At 41.8% G+C, this 19,843-nt stretch overlaps 1 long non-coding RNA gene across 2 annotated transcripts; it reads left to right on the forward strand.

Annotated features, from left to right (window-relative positions):
• Positions 1–3,965: 3,965 nt before the first annotated feature.
• Positions 3,966–16,463, forward strand: LOC104863458. 2 transcript variants are annotated; one of them, XR_780583.1, is made up of 4 exons: positions 3,979–4,038; positions 4,320–4,373; positions 4,665–4,794; positions 16,353–16,463. It is a non-coding gene; the product is annotated as an uncharacterized LOC104863458 (long non-coding RNA). The 2 variants fall into 2 exon arrangements; XR_780582.1 differs by lacking the exon at positions 4,320–4,373 and having other exon boundaries at positions 3,966–4,038; positions 4,577–4,794.
• The last annotated feature ends 3,380 nt before the right edge of the window (positions 16,464–19,843 follow it).

Genomic DNA, 19,843 nt, shown 5'->3' on the forward strand with positions numbered 1-19,843 from the left:
TTACTTTAGTTTCATCACTTCAGCAAAAAAAAAATGGGAAGAGATAACGTTGAGAACCTGGTTGTCGTCTTGGTTGAAGGGCCCAACCCTCAAATTTGATCCTATGATTCTATTTACATTTAAAACCCTGCCCTCAATAAGCACATAAAAAGATGTCAATATCATAAGCCACTGGGGAAACACAAGTTAAATCACAATGGGACAACACTACAAACACCAGAACAGCTGGAGTTTAAAGGATGTGGAGCTCCTGGCATCTTATACATTGCTGGTAGGAATGCAAAATGTTGCTACTTTGGACAAGAAATTGGTAAGATGTCAAACCTACTTCATATGACTCAGCAATTCCACTCTTAAATATTTGTCCAAGAAAAACAAAAGCATGTCTATAATAAAATGTATATATGAATGCTTGTAAGTTTGTTTGCAAAGCTGTTGCTAATCAACCTGGGGTTCTTTAGCTTTGACTGAGATGGAAATCATGAATAGGCAAAGTTCAGCCTGCTCCGATGCTGTTGTCACCAGTTGACACTGGATAAACCTGGATGCCAACGGTTCACAGAACCAGCTGCTGGTCTCTGACACTGCCAACTACCACTGTCCAGTGTTAGCTTGTGCCAAACTCCAAAGGTCGACTCTGCCCAGTGCTGGTCTCTGCTGCTGACCTTCATTGGCTGCTGGTCTCTGGAGCTTTTTGATGCTCACAGTCCTAGTGATTTTTGCTCTTTCTTTTGAGAAAACCACTCTGTCCACACTACTCAGGATAAAAATCCTGATCAGATGTACAGGATTTTTGGAGCCTACACTACCAGAGTAATAAATTGCAAGCAGGCTTACAAGACCACCGAAGTGAGTCTTTAACAAGGTCTTTACTCCAACATAAGCAGGCAGCACATGGGATGGAGTCTCCTAAACTAAATGCACAAAAGTGTGGGGGATGCTGCAGGCCTGTGATTGGACCAAGTACAGTGCTGTGAATTGTGCAAGGCTCCAGGTCAGCCTCAGCTGTAATGGCTGCTATCCAATCAAGGGGCAGGGCTGAAACCAAGGAATCTTCTGGAAGGCTAGCCATGGGGGTGGGGATGCTAACAGTGGGCCTAGATTTCTTCCTCTCTGATGTTAGCCAGGCCAGGGTGCTCCCTCCCTTCTTGAAAAAGACAACAGCAGCATCTAAAGTGGCAGGAGCAGGGGAGGGGCACCATACTGATAGAGGAGCTGTATCCATCTGTAGTGGCTGCTAGATAGCCAGGGAGGACACTAAAGCAATTTGTCCCAGTCCATGTGGAGGTGAGGGAAGCAAAAAGGAAGCAAAGAGAGGGGGTGTCTGCCCCACCACCACTGAGCCGCATCTCCCTCCAGTGAGCACAGGAAAAATAGGCATCAAGTGCTTCTCTTGTCTCATAGCTACTAACTAGAAAACAACTCAAATATATATCTGTGAGAAAATTGTGAAATCCTTATAATGGGTTACTATTCAACCATAAAAAGAAACTAAGAACCACTATACACAATAACATGGATCAAAAATGCAATGTTAGTCTGGTGTGGTGATGCATACCTGTAATCTCAGCACTCGGAAGGCTGGTGAAGGAGGGTCACTACGAATTCGAGGCCAGCCTGAACTACATAGTGAGACCATCTCAAAAACCCAAACCAAAAGCACTATGCTAAATTCTAAAATAAGTGAAACTAACCTTATGTAGTGATAGATGAGATCAGTGGTTACCTGGGTCATGGAGGATGGTGGGGAGCAGGGACCGAATAAATACAGAAACATAAAAGAACTTTCAGGGAGTGTTAAGAGCATTCCTTATCTTGACTGTGGTATTATTTATGTGGTGAATACACTTGCTTAACTTCATCACATCATCTACTTGAAATGGGTGCATGAGCGCATTTTGCTGTTGGTAACACACATATCTCAGTAAAGTGATTAAAACAAAACCCTGCCCTACTTCCTGTGCCCTAAAGCATAAAGCGCAAACTCAAAAAAACAAAACCAAAAAACTTACAGAAGCTTTCAAGAAGTTTCTCTGCCTGCTTCTCCAGCTTTCAGCTGCGTGTGGTCAAGGTCCAAGTCAAGGCTCAACGTTCCACTCACCTGTGTGTTGAGGTAGAGAATGTGATAGGGAAAAAAATCCATTACTGCTTAATAAGCTCCACATATCACTCAGCATGTCGAGATACTATCACTCAGGTCATGGGATGTAGATAAATAATAAAAGCAGACCTTGCTGGTAAAGGGGTTGAGAATGGTCGCAAAGGTCCTCTCTATGCGTCCCCAGCACTAACAACCCAGGCATTCGTCCCTGGAACCCTTCAGAGCTTACTTAGTGCAGCAATGTACTTTTAAGTAAGCATTCTTGCCAGGATACTCTCCTATTTTCCTGCTTGAGAACAAGTTTTAAATTTTGAAGAGAAAAAAAATCACCCTTCAGATACTTTCAATCACTCATTCCATACTGCCCATAATATGTCACTCTCTCTCTTGAAATCCTGCCCTATATGGCTTGCCTTTAATGGGTTCAGCATTTAGTGAGCTAGGCCTGGATTATGTGCGAAATGCATTAACCTCTCACATGATTGTAAAAATTGCCTTAATAAAATAGAGCTAAATCCTACTTAATAGCAATAAAACAGAAGCCACTATGTTCCAAGGATGCTAATGACCTATGAGTCATTCCTTTTGATTGTAGAAGGTTGTGCATTTGGAATCTGTCCCTTTTAATGAAACTTTTAAGCTTGGATAACTGCTGAAAAATCACACAAGTTAAAATAAGTTTCCTGTTCACAGATAACTGGAGAGCCAAGAAACTTCCATCATCTTCTTAAAGGTCCACCATCCTGCTGAGGTCAGATGCAAATGGCAAAAAGGAGAGTACTGATTATAATAACCAATATTTGCCTAGCCTTTACTACTTTGAAAGTTCTCTTTTTACCTATATCAATTGATTCAACTCACATAAAAGACTTACGAAGTAGGTGCTATGACATCCATTTATAGATAAAGAAATTGAGACACAGACAGGTAAAGGAATTTGTCCAAATTCTCACAACTAATAGGATGAAGGACTAATACTTGGATCCAGGTCCACTGAATTCAAGTCCCACATTCTCCCCAAGTGCTGTTCTCATATTTATCTTGAACCACAATCATTTGTTTATGAAATGGAAGAAAGAGGTTCTATGTTCTTGTCTTAAGTTACTTTTCTCATTGTTGAGACAAAATACCCAACATTCACAAGTTAAAGGAGGAGAGGTTTATTTTGGCTCACAGTTTGTAAAGGTTTCAGACCATAGCCAGCTGGCTTCAAGGCAGGGTGCCACGGCCGAGGGCCATGGTGGAGGAGAAACAGTTCATGGCAAAGCAGGCAGGAGGCAGCAAGCAGCCTTCTGGACTTTTATCCCATCCAGGGTACAAACCCATTGGATGGTGCCACCCACAGCCAGAGTGGGACTTCCATTATCCACACTCAGAACTATGCAAAACCAATTTAGTTATCACACACCCTTAATCCCAGGATCACATACCCTAGATCCAGCCACTTCCAGAAAGCCTCACTTATGAGCATGTGAAGCTTTGGGGGGCCATCCAGGTACAAGCAGTAACAGAATCTGAAACGCTTCAGCCTCTTTCCTTTCCCAGCAAAGTCACATCCACTGTGGCAGCATCTGCCTCCCCAAGTCAGAACCATGGCTGTCATGGTCTGGAGATGGTTTGGATGCTCCTCGGCACGTCAAAAGCTTGTTGAGAAGTGAGACTTTCTGCGTGGTAATTAGGTCTGGGGGCACTGCCTTTTGGAGGGATTGATACTAGTCTTGCAGAATGAGTGAACTGTTGTTGAGAAAGAGCATTGTTACATGAGAGCAAGGCTGACCCCTGAATTCCTCTCTGGATCCTATCTCACCATGGGATCCCACCTCTGGCACATATCCCTACTATGATGTCATTCACCATGAGGTGACACAACCCATGAGGTCCTCACAGGGGCTGAGCCAATGGGACCACTTGATCTTGGACTTTCAGCCTCCAAAACCGTGAGCTAAAGAAACCTCTTATTTTTAGATGTTGTTTAGACTTATTTATCTAATTAAAGCAACAGAATATAGGTCCATACAATGGCTTTCTACCAGTCCTTATAATAACTATAGTAATAAAGACTTACTATTCCAATAGCAAGGACAGCAATAGTTGTAACTGCTGCCTTCATTGAGCCCTGCAACTGCTATCATTATTGAGCACTATGGCAGGCATTACAAGTCTTATGCATTTTTAACTCAGCTTTAACAAGGTAGGTGTTATTACTTCTCATTTTTAGATAAAGAAACCAAGGACGAAAGGGACTTAAAAACCTGACCAGTTATAGGGTATGGTAAGTAATTACAGAATCAGCTCCAGGTTTCCACCCCTCCCTGTACCCATGCCCTTTTCAGTGTGACTTTGCAAACATCCCATAAAGAAGTGGAGACACTTTTCTACCCTTTGAAATCAACCTCAGGCTTGCTGAGGCCATTAAGATGCAGCAAAAGTGAAGATAAGCCAGTCCCAAATCTCTGCCCTTCTACTGTCCCTCAGAACCTGCCTCTGCCACAAGAACAAGCCCAGGCTTGTCTGCTCAACAATAAGAGATCACACAGAGCAAGGGTGCTTTGTCTCAACACAGGCCCTTACGAACCAGCCAGCCTCACTCTGACCCACTAGTGATACAGACACATGAGCAAGTCCAGCCAAGACCAGCCCAACCCATTCTGGATCCACAGAACCCTCTCACCAGGCTTCAGACTAAGGGAACGGTGAGTTGTTGTCTCAAGCCATGAGGTTTTAGCACAGTGTGATGGTTAGTTTTATGTGTCAATATGACTTGGCTAATGGATGTCCAGACAGCTAGAAAATGTTATTTCTGGGTGTGTCTATGAGGATATTCCAAGAAAGGTTAGCATTTAAATCAGTGAATTATCTTCATCAGTGGGGGTGAATATCATCCAAACTGTTCAGGGTTTGAATAGAACAAAATAGTAGAGGAAGGAAAATTTCACATTTTGAGCTGGGACATCTATCTTTTGCCATTAGCCATCACAATAACCTATAACTTGGTTCTTGGGCCTTCACACTCTGGGACTTAACAACAGTGGCTCCCTAGTTCTCAGGCATTTGGAATTGGAACTGAATTATACCACCCGTTTTCCTGCTGCTCCAGCTTGCTGATGACATTGTGGGACTTCTTAGACTAATATCTATAATAAATCTCATACAACCACACATATTTTATTATTTCTGTTGTCTGGAAAGCCCTGATTAATATAGATGATTTGTCACGCAACAACTATATACTTATACAAACTTATGCAAAATCTAAGTCAAGTCTAAGCCTAAGTCTTAGCTACATAACCTGGTTTTTGCTTCTCCTATCCAGGCACATGACTAGTATTTTTTTCTCTTTTTGTTTTATTGGTACATTTTAAATATACAAAATGATAACATCCAACATAGGGAATTCATACCCATGTATGATATATCTTGCCTCTTCTTTTTCTCATATCCACCTCCCTCCAATCCCTCTTTATTTACAAAAGCTTTGTTTCCATTTTTTGCTTCTATTTTTTTTTCGTATCTCGTATTTCCTTCCCCACTCCCCTTTCCCTTGTTCCTTTTCTCATTTGAACACTTCTATTTCCCAATATCTATTGTACATTTTGGTTCTTATTTACATTTTTGGTTTCTCACACCAGAGAAACCATGTGATATTTGAACATGTGTGTCTGATTTATTTTACTTAAGAGTATGGTCTCAAGGTCCAACCATTAAGCTATAAATATCTTGAGCTTATCCTTCTCTATGGCAGAGTAGTACTCTGTTGTATTAAACACTCATACACACACACACACACACACACACACACACCCCTTTTTTATCCATTCATTAGTTGATGGGCATTTGGGTTGTTCCCAAGATTTAGCTATTACAAACTGTGCTGCTAGAAACTTGGGCATGCCTATGTCACTGTGATATGATGCTATTAATTCTTTCAGGAAGATACCAAGAAGGGGAATAGCTGGGTCAAGTGGAACATCTAGTTTTAGTTTTTCAAGGAGTCTCCACACTGATTTCCACAGCAGTTGTACCAGTCTGCACTCTCATAACAGTGGAGAAAGGTTCCTTTTCCCCCACAATCCTGCCAACATTTGAGTGGTCTGATTTCTTTTGAGTTCTCACATATTGTAGATGTTAGTCCTTTGTCTGAGGAAGAGCTGGCAAAATTTTTTTTCCCACACTATAGGTTGTCTCTTTACTCTACTGATGGTTTCTTTTGCTCTGTAAAAGCTTTTTAATAATATGAGATCCCAGTGTTGATTCTATGTGATATTTCCTGTGGGATCAGGGTTTTATTCAAAAAGTCTTTGCCTACACCAATGTCTTCAAGAGTTGTACTGATTTTATCTTCCAGAAGATTTAATGTTTCTGTTTTAATATTTAGATCTTTCATTCACTTCAATTTTAGTTTAGTGCATGGTGAAAGATATGGATGTAGTTTTAAACTTCTGCATGTGGAAAACCAGTTATTCCAGCACCATTTATTAAAGAGGCTGTCTTTCTTGGAGTGAAAGTGTTTGGCTTCTTTGTCAAAGATAAGGTGGCTGAGTATGTTTGGAGTTTTTTCTACATCTTCTAGTCTGTTCAGTTGATCCTCAGGTCTGTTTTATTGTCAGTACCGTGCTGTCTTTATAATAGTCGCTTTGTAGTATAATTTCAAATCAGGGATTATGATGCCTCCCGCATTGCTTTTATTGCCCAGAATTACTTTTGCTCTCCTAGGTCTCTTCTGGTTCCAAATGAATTTTAGGATTGTTTTCTGTAATTCTGTGAGATATGCGATTGGTATTTTGGTTTATGCGTTTTTTTGGTACTGGGGATCAAACTCAGGACCTTGTGCCTGCAAGGCAGGCAGTGGAACCACTGAGCTAAATCCCTGGTCCTGCTCTTGATATATTGTTTGGGATTGCATTAAATATGTATAACAGATTTTGAAATTTGGCTTGTTTTACTACATTGCTTCTTCCTACCTAAGAACAAGGGATATCTTTCTATTTTCTGATATCTTCTTGGATCTTTTTCGGAGTAATATGGTTTTCCACATAAAGGTCTTTTACTTCCTTCATTAGACTGATTCCTAGGTATTTCATTTTTTTGGATACAATTGTGAAAGATATTGTTTCCCTAATTTCTCTCTCAGTGAGTTTGTTATTTGTGTATGGGGATGCTATTGATTTTTTACTTTGAATCCAGCTATGCTACTGAATTTTTTTATTAAATTTAGAGGTCTTTTGGTGGAGTTTTGGGAGTCGTCTATGTAGCATATCATGTCATCTGAAAATAATAATTTAACTTCTTCCTTTCCTATCTTTATTCCTTTTATATCTTTCTCTTGTCTAATTGCTCTAGCTAATGTTTCCAGAACTATATTGAATAGGAGTGGTGACAGTGGACATCCTTGTCTTGTTCCTGATTTTAGAGTGAAAGCTTTGGGTTTTGTTTGTTTGTTTGTTTTTTGTCTATTTAGTATGATGTTGGCTGTTGGTTTATCATAGTTGGGTTTTATCAGATTGAGATAAAGACCATCTATTCCAATTTTCTGTCGACTTTTATCATGAATGGATGTTGGACTTTGTCACATGCTTTTTCTGCATCTATTGAGATGATCATGTGGTTTTTGTCCTTGATTTTGTTAATATAGTATATTACATTTATTGATTTGCACATGTTAAACCAACCCTGCCTCCCTGGGATGAATCCTCCTTGGTCATGTTATATAATCTTCTAGATGATTTTCTGTATTCTGTTTGCCAATATTTTATTGAGCATCTTGTATCCATACTCATTGGGGACTGTAGTGGTCTCTCTCTCTCTCTCTCTCTCTCTGGTTGGATCCTTCTCTGGTTTTAGTTAGAGTAATGCTTGTTTCTAGGAATGAATTTGAGAATATTTCTTTCCTTTCAATCTCATTAAAGAATTGGAGAAGTGTCAGCATAAGGTCTTCTCTAAATTTCTTATAGAGTTCAATAGTGAATCTATCAGGGCCTGGGCTTTTCTTTGTTGGTACATTTCTAATTATATCTTCAATTTTATTGACTGATATTGGCTTATTTAGAATTTTTATACCTTTTTGATTTAGCTTTGGTAATTCATATGTATTCAGGAATCTTTCCATCTCTTCTGTATTTTCCAGCTTATTAGAATATAGGTTCTTGAGTAGGTATTGATGATCTTCTGGATTTCTGCAGAATCTATTGTAATAAGCATGTTTTGTGAGCTAGTATGTGATCTATTTTGGAGAACACCACACATTCAGCTGAGAAGAATGTGCATTCTGGTGTTGTGGGGTAGAATACTCTGTGTTTCTTGTATGTAGCATATTCTTGGATCTTGCTTCTTGATCCATTCTGCCAGTCTGTTTCTTTTGATTGCTGAATGGAGACTATTTACACAGACTATTATAACTGACAGGTATTGAATTATCCTTGTCATGTTATTTTCCTATTATTGGTTCCCTTTTTTTTCCTCCTCTGTCTAATTGCTTGGCTTGCCTGGTGGCTTCATTCTTTTGGTGTTCATGGAGTTGTAGTCCCTAACAGCTTTCAATTTTTTGATCTTGTGTTGAATTTCTGAAATCTTGACTATTATATGCCTTGGTGTAGATTTTTTATCATGGCTAATGAAAGTTCTATATGCCTCACTTATATGTATTTCAAATTCTTTTTCTCAGCTTGGGAAGTTTTCTGCCATTACTTCCATGAACAGGTTTTTTTCTTTAATTTCATTTGCACTGTCTTCTACTTTTTCATTGACTCTGAACAATCTTATGTTATTCTTCTTTGTATCACCTAGCAGCTGTTGGGTTGATTTTTCATGGCTCCTGCTATTTTAAAGACATCTTTCTTTTCATGATCACTAATCACAACCCTGTCTTCTAAATCTGATACTTTGTTCTCACATTGGCTCATTATACTGCCTATACTTTTTTTCTTTCTTTCTTTCTTTCTTTTTTTTTTTTTAACCTGGGATCAAACTCGGGTCCTTGTGCTTTCAAGGCGGGCGGCAGAACCGCTGAGCTAAATCCCCGGCCCTCTGCCTATACTTTCAATTGAATTTCTGGGGTGTTTTGTTTTGTTTGGTATTGGGGATCAAAGTCAGGACTTTGCCAGACCGGCAGTGGAACCACTGAGCTAAATCCCCAGCCCTTGGTGGAATTTTTAATCTCCTAGATATCTGTTTGAATCTGTTTCATGGGTTTCATGTCTTTCCTATGTTGGGCATTCATGATTTCCATCAATTTCCTAAGCTCCTCTATTTCTTTTTAATATGTATCTGATCTAGAGTCACTCAGTGTGTCTTTCACTATGGTCACCATTTCAGTAGTTATCTGAGAAATTATTTCTGATTTGATTTTTTTCTAGAGCTTCATTCATTTACTTTGTTACTTCTGCTCTTACCACTTCAGACCATTCAGGTGGATGGTTTTCTATTTGCTCCACCTCATTGCCCCCCAAGTTTGCCCTTGGTGAGCTGGAAGTCTGGGGTTGCATTTTGCTTAAGTGTCTTCTCATCTTCTTTTTTAAAAATGTAATCCTTAGGTTGATGCTTGTAAATGGCTAGTGGTGAATAGCTTTATTGCCAGTCTTTAGAACCCTTAGGAAATTACTACTTCTTAGAGATGTCTTCCAAGTGTAGTTTTTGAGTCTTTTGCAAGATCCTACCTCTTCAGTTTATTGGAGATGAAAAGTTGTTGCGTATGTGAACCAGCCCCTAGTTCTTTGGTGCTGACCCTTAGGCCATCTCAGTCTAGCAAGGACAACTGATTAGAACATTATGTCATCTTGGTTAAAGTAGTACAATCAACTATAACAGTATTGAACATAGCCTAGAAAATGACAAACTGGTAGCTATTGCTTTGCCACCTTTAACTGTATGAACTAGATTTATGGTTATTTAACAAATTCTAAAACAAGCAAAAAACTGTACACAGTAAATAACTCCTTTGTATAGTGATTTTACCCTCAAGGAAGAAACTTAAAAGGGCAGGGGGGGAAATAGAGATATAAAAGAGAAGGAAGAAATTAGAAGCAAGGCTGGAGGAAGATTTCACAAGCTTTGGGAAACTGGTGAAGAAGATAGGAGAGAAAGAGAGAAGGAAGCAATAGAAACAAGAACAAAACAAAAATAACAAAAAAACTCAAAACCATTTTCACACTCATATAAAAACAAGAACAATCAAGAAAAAAAAATAAAATAGAACAAAAACAAGAAAAGGAAAGGAAAAGAAAAGAACATGACCACTTCTGCTGTCACTGGTAGACAAAGTGGTCAGGTGGAATCCAGATCCATGTTGGTTAATGCTAGCAAGCCAGCTGTAGCTTTACGGCGAGGTAGTGGATGATCCCAGCAAGCCCGCACCTTTAGTTCCTTTGAAGTTCAGGCTAATTTCTGGCTGTGAGGCTGGAACCTGATTTGTTCAGTCTGTAACACTCTGTGTTTCCTGCCAGGCTGAACTTGGCTCCTCCACCTCCTGCTGACTTAAACTCTGCAGCCTCGCTGGGAACCTGGGAGCCACTAGATGGAGCCGGCAGTTGCTCTGAGTTCCAAGCTCAGTTGAGCCCTCTCCAAGATGGCTACATAACTCACTGGCCACTGCAGTATGCTGAGTCCAGTGCTCCATTCCACTGGTATATTTCTCTGTGGAGTCCTCTGGGATCACCAGTAGTCACTGTGCCCTTGCAGGTTAAAGTGCCCTTCCCCCACAGTGAGTCAGGGCTCAGGAAGAAAGTGCTGCTTGCTACCTCTTTCTTCTGCATCGGTCTTTCTCTTTGCTCTCTCTGTGGGCCTCAATTCTTGCTTCAGATCCTTCCCAGGTCCTGGGGCCCACTTCCCTCCTTCCTCTCTTCCTTGCATTGCTATATTCCACTCAGTCTTGGAGAGGCTGTTTCTCTGCTGCTCACCACTCTGTCACCTTGATTAGGTCCTCATGATTAGTATTTAAGCAAGGCCACACAAAGTATTTAGGCAAGTCCCAGGGTAGAAATGACTCCACTTTCTTCCTTCTGGGCCAGTGGCTCTCAAATGTCTGACCCAGACTCACTCTGCATACTGCTGCGTTTACACTGGTATAAACCAAAACACCACCTAACAGAACTTCATACACGGGATTCATTCTGGTTATTATTTGAATGTGGTTTATTTGTTGTTAAAGTGAGGGCCCTGAGTCATTAATGTCACAACCTGCTAATGGTTTGCAATCTGCAGTTGAAAATCACCCCTTTAAACCCTGTGTAAGCCTCTTCACCAGACTCCTGGCCTCATTCAGGTATTAAAGTCACTCAGGGAACTTTTCACAGCATCTCCGATAGCCTACTTCTGCACATCCTGATGTCACTGGACTGCAGCGGGGCCTGGGCATCACTGTTTCTAGTGACTCCTCAGGGACCGTAATGTGAGTCAGATGCACCACCAGGATAGAGAAGCACAGCTCCTGGACCACACCCACCACCGAATGAATCTGCTGAAAACTGAACTTGAACCAAGATACTTACCTGCTCAGGATCTTGCATCACAACACACTCACACTCACACGCGCACACACATCCACTCACATACACATACACACTCTTGCTCACCTTCATGCATTCACATATATATACACACACTCACACTCGCATGAATACACACATGCACTTTTTACTCTTGCACATACACACACACACACATTTTCCTACAGTATCAACTCCAGGATCCTTGTCAGAGCACCCAAGAGTTTTCAGGAGTAGATCCCAACTGGTCTCTGCAGACTTGTCCCTGACACCACACCACACTTCCTCTTGCCCCAACACTTCAGTCATGCATGGCTGCTGTCCACTGAGCCCAGGCTGCTCATAGCTCTGGGCTTTGTCTCTGCTGGGAAAGTCCTTCCACATTTCATCTGGCCCAGCTCATAGCTGCTTCACCCGCATTTTTAAACAGCTTGCCTCTGACCTCCTCCAAGGCAGTAACACTCTCCTTATGCTACCTTTTGTTAAGCACTCCCTGAGCGAAAGGATCTAAACCTCACTGATTCTCAAAGCTACACAGTGAGGGAAGTACTGGCTACTCCCAATTTACAGATGGGGGAATAAAGCCAACAACAGACAGAGCCAGAATTCAAACTCAGATCTACCAGGCTTATAGGTCAGCTCCAGGGTACCCTCCTGAAGAGGGGTCTCAAATTCACAGGCACCAGGCTTAACCACCTGACCCCTGAGAACAGGCTTTTTGGGCCCTCATATACAGATTCTACAGAGGCACCTGGCCAACGGAGCATGGGGACAAGAGAGACCAGCCACCCTTGCTAGCCAACCTGGTCCCCTCAGGTCTGCTTCCTTCCAGAAGGCGCCCCTTTTTCTAGCTGTCCTAGATACAGTCCCTTAATGCCTTCTATGATGTCTGCTCCTCTAATTTCTTCACTGCCTTGTACAGAGAGGATCCATTCTGAAGCGCATCCCAGCACAAATACCGGAGGCTGTCAGGGACGTGTCAAACAATACTCCAAGGCTTCAGACACTGAGATCAATCCCGCCCTCGTCTTTAATTAATTCTCTCATCCTCTTTATGTTTAACACAGAGTCTGTTCCTCAAATTAGTTCATTCGTCTCTGTAAGAGAGGATTTCCAGAGATGTGGATTTTAAACAAATCTTCACTTTTGTCATTATAAGTATGTGATGAGAGCTTTCCACTTGAGCTCGATTATAATACCAAGTGGTCCTTGTCCCTCAAAACTGGCCTTGGGAATTATAAATGGCTTCCTGCTGAGCTGCAGGATGCAGTTTGGCCCTGCACATTATGAGACTCTCCTACTATCCTACTGCCCTTATAAGCATGTCATGTCTTGTCCTAACTGGGCAGCTGGATCCCCAATACCCAGAACTCTTGCTTTCTAAAAGTAACCTCTACAAACAGGGCATAGTGATGTGCATCTATAGTCCCACCTACTTAGGAAGCTGAGACAAGATGATGGCTTAAACCCAGAAGTTTGTGACCAGCCTACGTAACATAGCAAGACCCTATCTTAAAAACAATATATACACAAAAACATGATCTCTTAGCTTTTCCATAGGAATGTCATTTGATAAAACACAAAGTATTGCAATCATGGAGAAGCTCGGTGAAAACAAGGACCCTCTGTTGTTAGCCAGGTCCCAATGCTGCCACCAAATGAGCATCTATGTTGCTCCGAATCAATGCTATTTCTCAACTTTTCACTGCAGGAATTCATGAAGTTATCAAATAATGCCATCTGTGATCTAGGCAATTACAGCATGACACATCCCCCCCACCCCAGAGCACACCTCACATCCTGGCCTGGGAGCTCCAAGGCCAGTGACCCTGTACAGAAATCTCACTGCCCCGCCCCTGGCCCAGAGCCTCTAGCTGACTTTCTTATCATCTGGTTTCAGAGGGCTGGAAGGCGGGTCAACCCAGCCAGGATTTGATGGGCACAGAGAAAAGTGTGTTTTACAAATCACACAGCACCGTATATATATTCTATAAGGATAAAGTCATGCTAGGGCCATTACTCAGATCCCTACCCCTTCCCCACCCCCTTTACTAGTTTTTGCTTTGGGACCAGATGCAACTTGGTTTTGATCTAAACTCCACTGACTGTGTGACCTCAGCCAGATTGTTCAACCTCTTAATGTTTCAGTTTCTTGCTTTGTAAATAGGAGATTAAAATAGTCTTGTCTTGTAGGGTTATGAACAGTTCCTGAATGCCAGGTGCCTCTTATCCCGATGCCAGACACCAAGTGGCAAATCCACAGCCCATCTTCACACTTCTGGCCTCTCTCCTTTCTGCTCCCTCTCCCCCAGTCACCTTTGGGCCTGGAGAAGTCCTCCTATCTTTCAAGGTCCACCCAGGATGCCACCTCTTTTAGGAAACATACCTTCCTCCCCGCTACAAGATAAGCCTCCCACTCGGACAGACCAGAGCTGCATTCTCTTCAGAAGATCTCTTGTGGGCTGGGGGTTTAGCTCAGTGGCGCTGCCGCCTGCCTTGCAAGCACAGGGTTCCAAGTCTGATACCTGCTACCAAAAAAACAAAATAAAACAAAAAACAAGAAGGTCTCTTGCTTTAGCTCAGCTGTCTTTAAGGGCAGGAATTATGTATCCATCTCTGGACCCCCAAGTTATGGTTCTGTGCTTGTAGGTACTCAATAAAAGCCGGTTAATTTAAGTAATGAATTAGCTGTGCTTATCAGTGAGGGGAAAACAAAACAGAAGCTTCCAACAGCCATGTAAGGCATACTGGGATTATGAGTCCCCTGGAGCAAAGGGAATGATGTTTAGAAAATTCTACTGCTATGATTTGCTATCCTACTGATTTAATTGGTCTGGCATGGGACCAAGGAATAAGTTGGATTCGTTGTTGTTTTTCAACTTCCAAGATGATGCTAATATACAGCCAGGTTTGAGAACTACTGCTCTACCAGCCTGCCTGGCATTGTGTCCTCAGAACTGGAAGAAGGAATAATACCTACCCACAGCTCAAGGGCCAGCGTGCACTTGAGGGAGGATGCTATCTGCAGAAGCTGGTCCCTAGAGTCTGATTTGAGCACCATGGGAAGAGCAAATGAGAGTAAGAAAAGAAGGCTGAACAGTCATGAGTGAGGAGGACAGATGCGGGGGTGTAAGACAGATCCCAAATCAAACCATCCAGAGTCAGCCCTCGCTTTCTCCTGGGAAGCCTTAGCCCCGCCTGCCTCTCTCCAAGCCTACATCTCCCCTCCCCGCTAGGGGAAGCCCTGTCTGAGCAGTTTGTGTCTATCTCCCAAGCCAGGCACCTGGGACCAGGTCATCCTAAGACTGGTTAGCACCACGGTAACGTGGAAAGTCTCACTCACAGAACGTTTTCATAAAGAAAAGCATTCTACCTTCCAACGGAAAAGGCTCGCCTACGAAAGCTCACAAACTGGGCCCAGGTAGCCTGCTTTGAGGAAGAGCAGAGTCCTGTGCAATTAGTGCACTGACGTTGTGTAAACAGCAGCCTCCTGGCCATTGGCAATAATTTCCCGTGCAATACTGTGATAACAGTGGCCTATGTTAGTTCCCCTGCACTTCTCTACCTAAACTTGGTCACATTCATTAATAACGAAAAGCCTGGTTTTACTAGCTTCAGAAATCACGCTCCACTCTAAGTCAGAGAGGTCTGAGCTCAGAGCTCAAACTGTATGTATTTGCATCCTACAGCTGTCCTAGCTCTTCCTGCCTCGGTTTCCTTTCAGGGATCATCTCCCAGATGACAGCTTCCTTCCTCTTGACAAATTCTATTGCCGTCCCCCTTCACAGATGGGAAAGTGGAGGCACAGAAAGCAGACAAAAATCACCTGTGGTGTAGGATTTGAACCCAGGGATCTGCCTGCGTATCTGCATCCATAATCATGAAGGTTTTAGTCATAGGCGGTAGAACCAGGGCTTGGTAATGGGGAGCTTTAAAATATTCAAAGTCTAGCTCAGCAATCTACTTGTAAACTAAGGACAATAATGCTGACTTCTCAGGTTCTTGTGGGCATGAAACAAGATGACACACGTAAAGCCCTTGGCACAGCACCCATGACCCGATAAGAACCTAGCAGAAGGCAGTGTTATCGCTGGCCTTGTTCCTGATGTTGTTTATGCTGCTTATGAAATGTCCCATTTTACAGGTGAGGAAACAAAGACCCAGTGGTGGGAGGGGCAAGGTGCCCTGTGGCCAGCTGATGAAGGACAGCCAGGTTACAGTCAGGCCACCTGCCTCCAGCAGCTAAGTTCCCAGCTACTCCTGTCACTCCCCTTGCAGACCACAAATCATCAGGAACAGTCTACCCCAAAACACACACACGTATGCGTGCACACAGGCACACATGCCACTAAAGAACATCCGAGCACCTGCTCTTGATGTACTTGTGCAGGTGACCATGGAAACTTGCCTTTTGTTTTGCTCCCCAGTTGACTAGTGAAGCTTTTCCACATGTCCCTTAAGTACCAAGCTAAGAAGTGAGCTCATGTGGCTGCCCCTTTAAATCTTGCCATCAAAACCATCTAGAGGAAGAGGGAGTGGGCTCCAGAGAGGTAGGCTTTTCTCCATCTAATTCTTTGAGGTGGTGAACAGGAACAGGAAGGGTATTTCCTTTTTTCCACTTCCCTAAAATATCCTCAGCAGCAGCTGCCAGAGAGCCTACAACATCAGGAAGCACAGCAAGAACCAAGGTCTCCTGTGACTCGGGCCCCATCCCTCCTCTTAAACCAACATTCGGTTTCTCTACCCGCTCTCTCTTTCCCTTTCTCTTTCAGGGCAGGACTGGATGCTAGACAACAAAAGCCCCGTGTGTAAGATTTGAACAAAAGAAATAAGACCACATTAGATTAGACCCCAAAGGATCAAAGAAATGTCTACAAATCCAGACTAAGGTAAATACAGATGCTTCTCAATTTATGATGGGATTGTGTCCCAAGAAAAGTTACTGTAAATTGAAACTATCGTGGCAAAGTGCATTTAATATACCTGCATCAGTTAGCATTCATCACTACCACAAGTACCTGACATGAGCCAACTATAAAGAGGAAAGGTCTATCTTGGCTTACACTTTCGGTGGTTCCACTCCATGATTGGCTGGCACTGTGGCTTTGGACCTGCAGTGAGGCAGCAAACCATGGTGGGAGCATTTGGCAGAGCAAAACCCCTCACCTCATAGCCAGGGAGCAAAAAAAAGAGAAAGAAGAAGGAGCTAGATCCCACTGTTGGGGCACATTTGCAGTGACATAAAGACCTCCCACAATGCCCTACGTCTTAGAGTCCACCACTCTCAGCAGCAACACCCTAGAAACCAAGCCTTTAATACACGGGACACTCAAGATCAAAACCTCACAACACCTAACTACAGAACACTATGGTTCAACCTAGACCACCTTGGAATACTTACATTAGTCTGTGTTTGAACAAAATCATCTCACATAAACTTATTTCATAATAAAGTGTTAAATATCCCATCATTTATTGAATATCTGTTTCCCCAAACGGCTGCCAAACAGTGCAGGGAAGAATATTGGTTGTGTGCCCTCACTGTTGGGTGGCTAACTGTAGTTATCATAGGCCAGAAAAAGATCAAAATTCAAAATCTGAAGTACAGTTTCTATTGAATAAATCTGGCTTTTGCACAATCCTGAAGTCAAAAAATTTTCTTCATACCATCACGAGTCAGAGATGACCTAGAAATAAGTATATTAATACATAAATGGGAAAAAGGCAAACTTCATCACAGGAGAATTCCAAATTGTTTGTGAAGATAATGCTCAAAGAGGTGGAGTATAATTCCCCACCCTTAAGTGTGGGCTGTGCAGAGTGGCTTCCTTCCAAAAAGTGAACGTAGGTAGGAAGAATAAAGACCAACTTCACAGAGAAGAACCCTGACAAACACTAGCTCAGCCAAGTGACCAAGGTCCCCATTGACAGTCATAAGTCGCGTCACAGAATAAGCCGTTGATATACTGGGAACAAAATGATCACTTATCTCTGAAGTCTTCCTCCCAGACACTTAGAAATGCAGAATAACCATAAAAAACTCTTAAGTGATATAAATAGGACACACGTGTAAATACTGAATAGTTTCTCCAGTGTGAGAAACTGAAAGTGTAAATAAGGACTAAAAGATATAATAGATAATGTGAAATAGGAAGAAAAGGTACAACGAGGAAGGGGAAACAGGAGAGATAGTGGAAAGGAAAGAAGGGAATGGAATCAATATGAGAAAATGAAAAATAAAGGGGAAAAAACATCAAACAAGTCCCAGTTGAGGGATTTCCTACATATACCTGACGAGTATTCTTCAAAACTATTAAGATCATCACAGAAAGGAAAGTCTAGCCCTAATGGCGGGAATATTGGTGTCCTTGGGCCCACCTCCCCTTCTGCCAATTCATGTGTGAAATCTTAATTTCCAGTAGTATGGCATTAGGAGGTGGGGATTTAGGAAGAAATTAGCTCATGAGGGTGGGGCCCTCACAAAGGTGATTAGTGCCATTATGAGTAGAGAACTAAGAGCTTGCTCTGGCTCTGTGCCCTCTACCACATGTGCATTCAATGAGACAACAGCTCTCTGCAACAAGGATGTGAGATCTCATCAGACACTGGGTCTATTAGCATGTTCCTCCTGGACTTCCCAGATCCAGATCTCCAGAAGCGTGAGAAATAAACATTCTCTAAATTATTCAGTGTATGGTATATTCGTTATAGCAGCCTAAGCTAACTAAGACGGAAATTTTCACAGCCAAGAGGACGCAAATTGAGGATATGAGTACTAAATATTCTGTTAGATCCCAGATGGGGTCCCAGAAAAGAAAAAGGACATTAGGAAAAAACTAAAACCGAATAAAGGATGGACTTCAGTTAATATTAATGTATCCAAACTGATTGTTTTGTGATGAAGTCACCATCCTAATGTTAGATGTAACAGGGAAAGTGGGTATAGGTTATGTGAGGTTATGTACCTCACTTTTCTACACACCTAAAATTATCTAAGATTAAATTTATTTTAAAAACAAAACTAAAAGGAAGAAGTAAAACTGTCATTATTTGCTGATATGATACTCTACACTGAAGATCCAAAAAACTCCCCCAAAAGACTTCTAAACTTAATTGACACTTTTAGCAGAGTAGCAGGATACAGGTCAACACACAAAAATCAATAGCCTTCTTGTACACAAATAACAAACTCACTGAGAGAGAAATTAGGGCAACAATTCCTTTCACAATAGCATCCAAAAAAATGAAGTATCTAGGAATCAACCTAACAAAAGAAGCAAAAGACCTGTGCACTGAAAACTACAGCACTCTGAAAAAAGAAATCAAAGAGGATATAAGAAAATGGAAAGATATCCCCTGCTCCTGGGTAGGAAGAATCAACATAGAGAAAATGGCCATACTACAAAAACTGCTGTACAGATTCAATGCAATGCCAATTGAAATTCCAACATTATATTTCACAGAACTAGAAAAAAGAAACCAAAAATTCATTTGGAACCATAAGAGACCTAGAATAGCAAAAGCCATCCTAGGCAACAGACATATGGCAGTGGATATAACAATTTCCAATTTGAAACTATACTACAACGCCACTGTGATAAAAACAGCATGGCACTGGCAAAGAAACAGACCTGAGGATCAATGAAATAGACTGGAAGACACAAAAACAACTCCAGATGTACTCAGCTACCTCATCTTTGACAAATGAGCTGACCATCCCCACTGGAGGAAAGATAGCCTCATTGATAAATGGTGTTGCAAAAACTGGATCTCAACCTGCCAAAGATTAAAACTAGACTCTTACCTTTCACCATGCACTAAATTAAAATCCAAGTGGATTAAAGAACTAAATATTAAAACAGAAACACTAAACTTGCTGGAAGATAAGTTAAGCAGAACTCTTGAATACACTGGCATAGGGAAAGACTTTATGAACAAATCCTTAGTAGCATAGGAACTAGCAGAAAGAATCAACAAGTGGGATCTCATCTTATTAAAAACTTCTGCACTGCAAACACTAAATTAAAATCCAAGTGGATTAAAGAACTAAATATTAAAACAGAAACACTAAACTTGCTGGAAGATAAGTTAAGCAGAACTCTTGAATACACTGGCATAGGGAAAGACTTTATGAACAAATCCTTAGTAGCATAGGAACTAGCAGAAAGAATCAACAAGTGGGATCTCATCTTATTAAAAACTTCTGCACTGCAAAAGAAACCATCAGCAGAGCTCTGAGACAACCTACAATGTGGGAAAAAAT

This window comes from Fukomys damarensis, unplaced genomic scaffold (genome assembly GCF_012274545.1).
Source record: "Fukomys damarensis isolate Sample0158 unplaced genomic scaffold, DMR_v1.0_HiC HiC_scaffold_23, whole genome shotgun sequence".
Classification (NCBI taxonomy): Eukaryota; Metazoa; Chordata; class Mammalia; order Rodentia; family Bathyergidae; genus Fukomys; species Fukomys damarensis.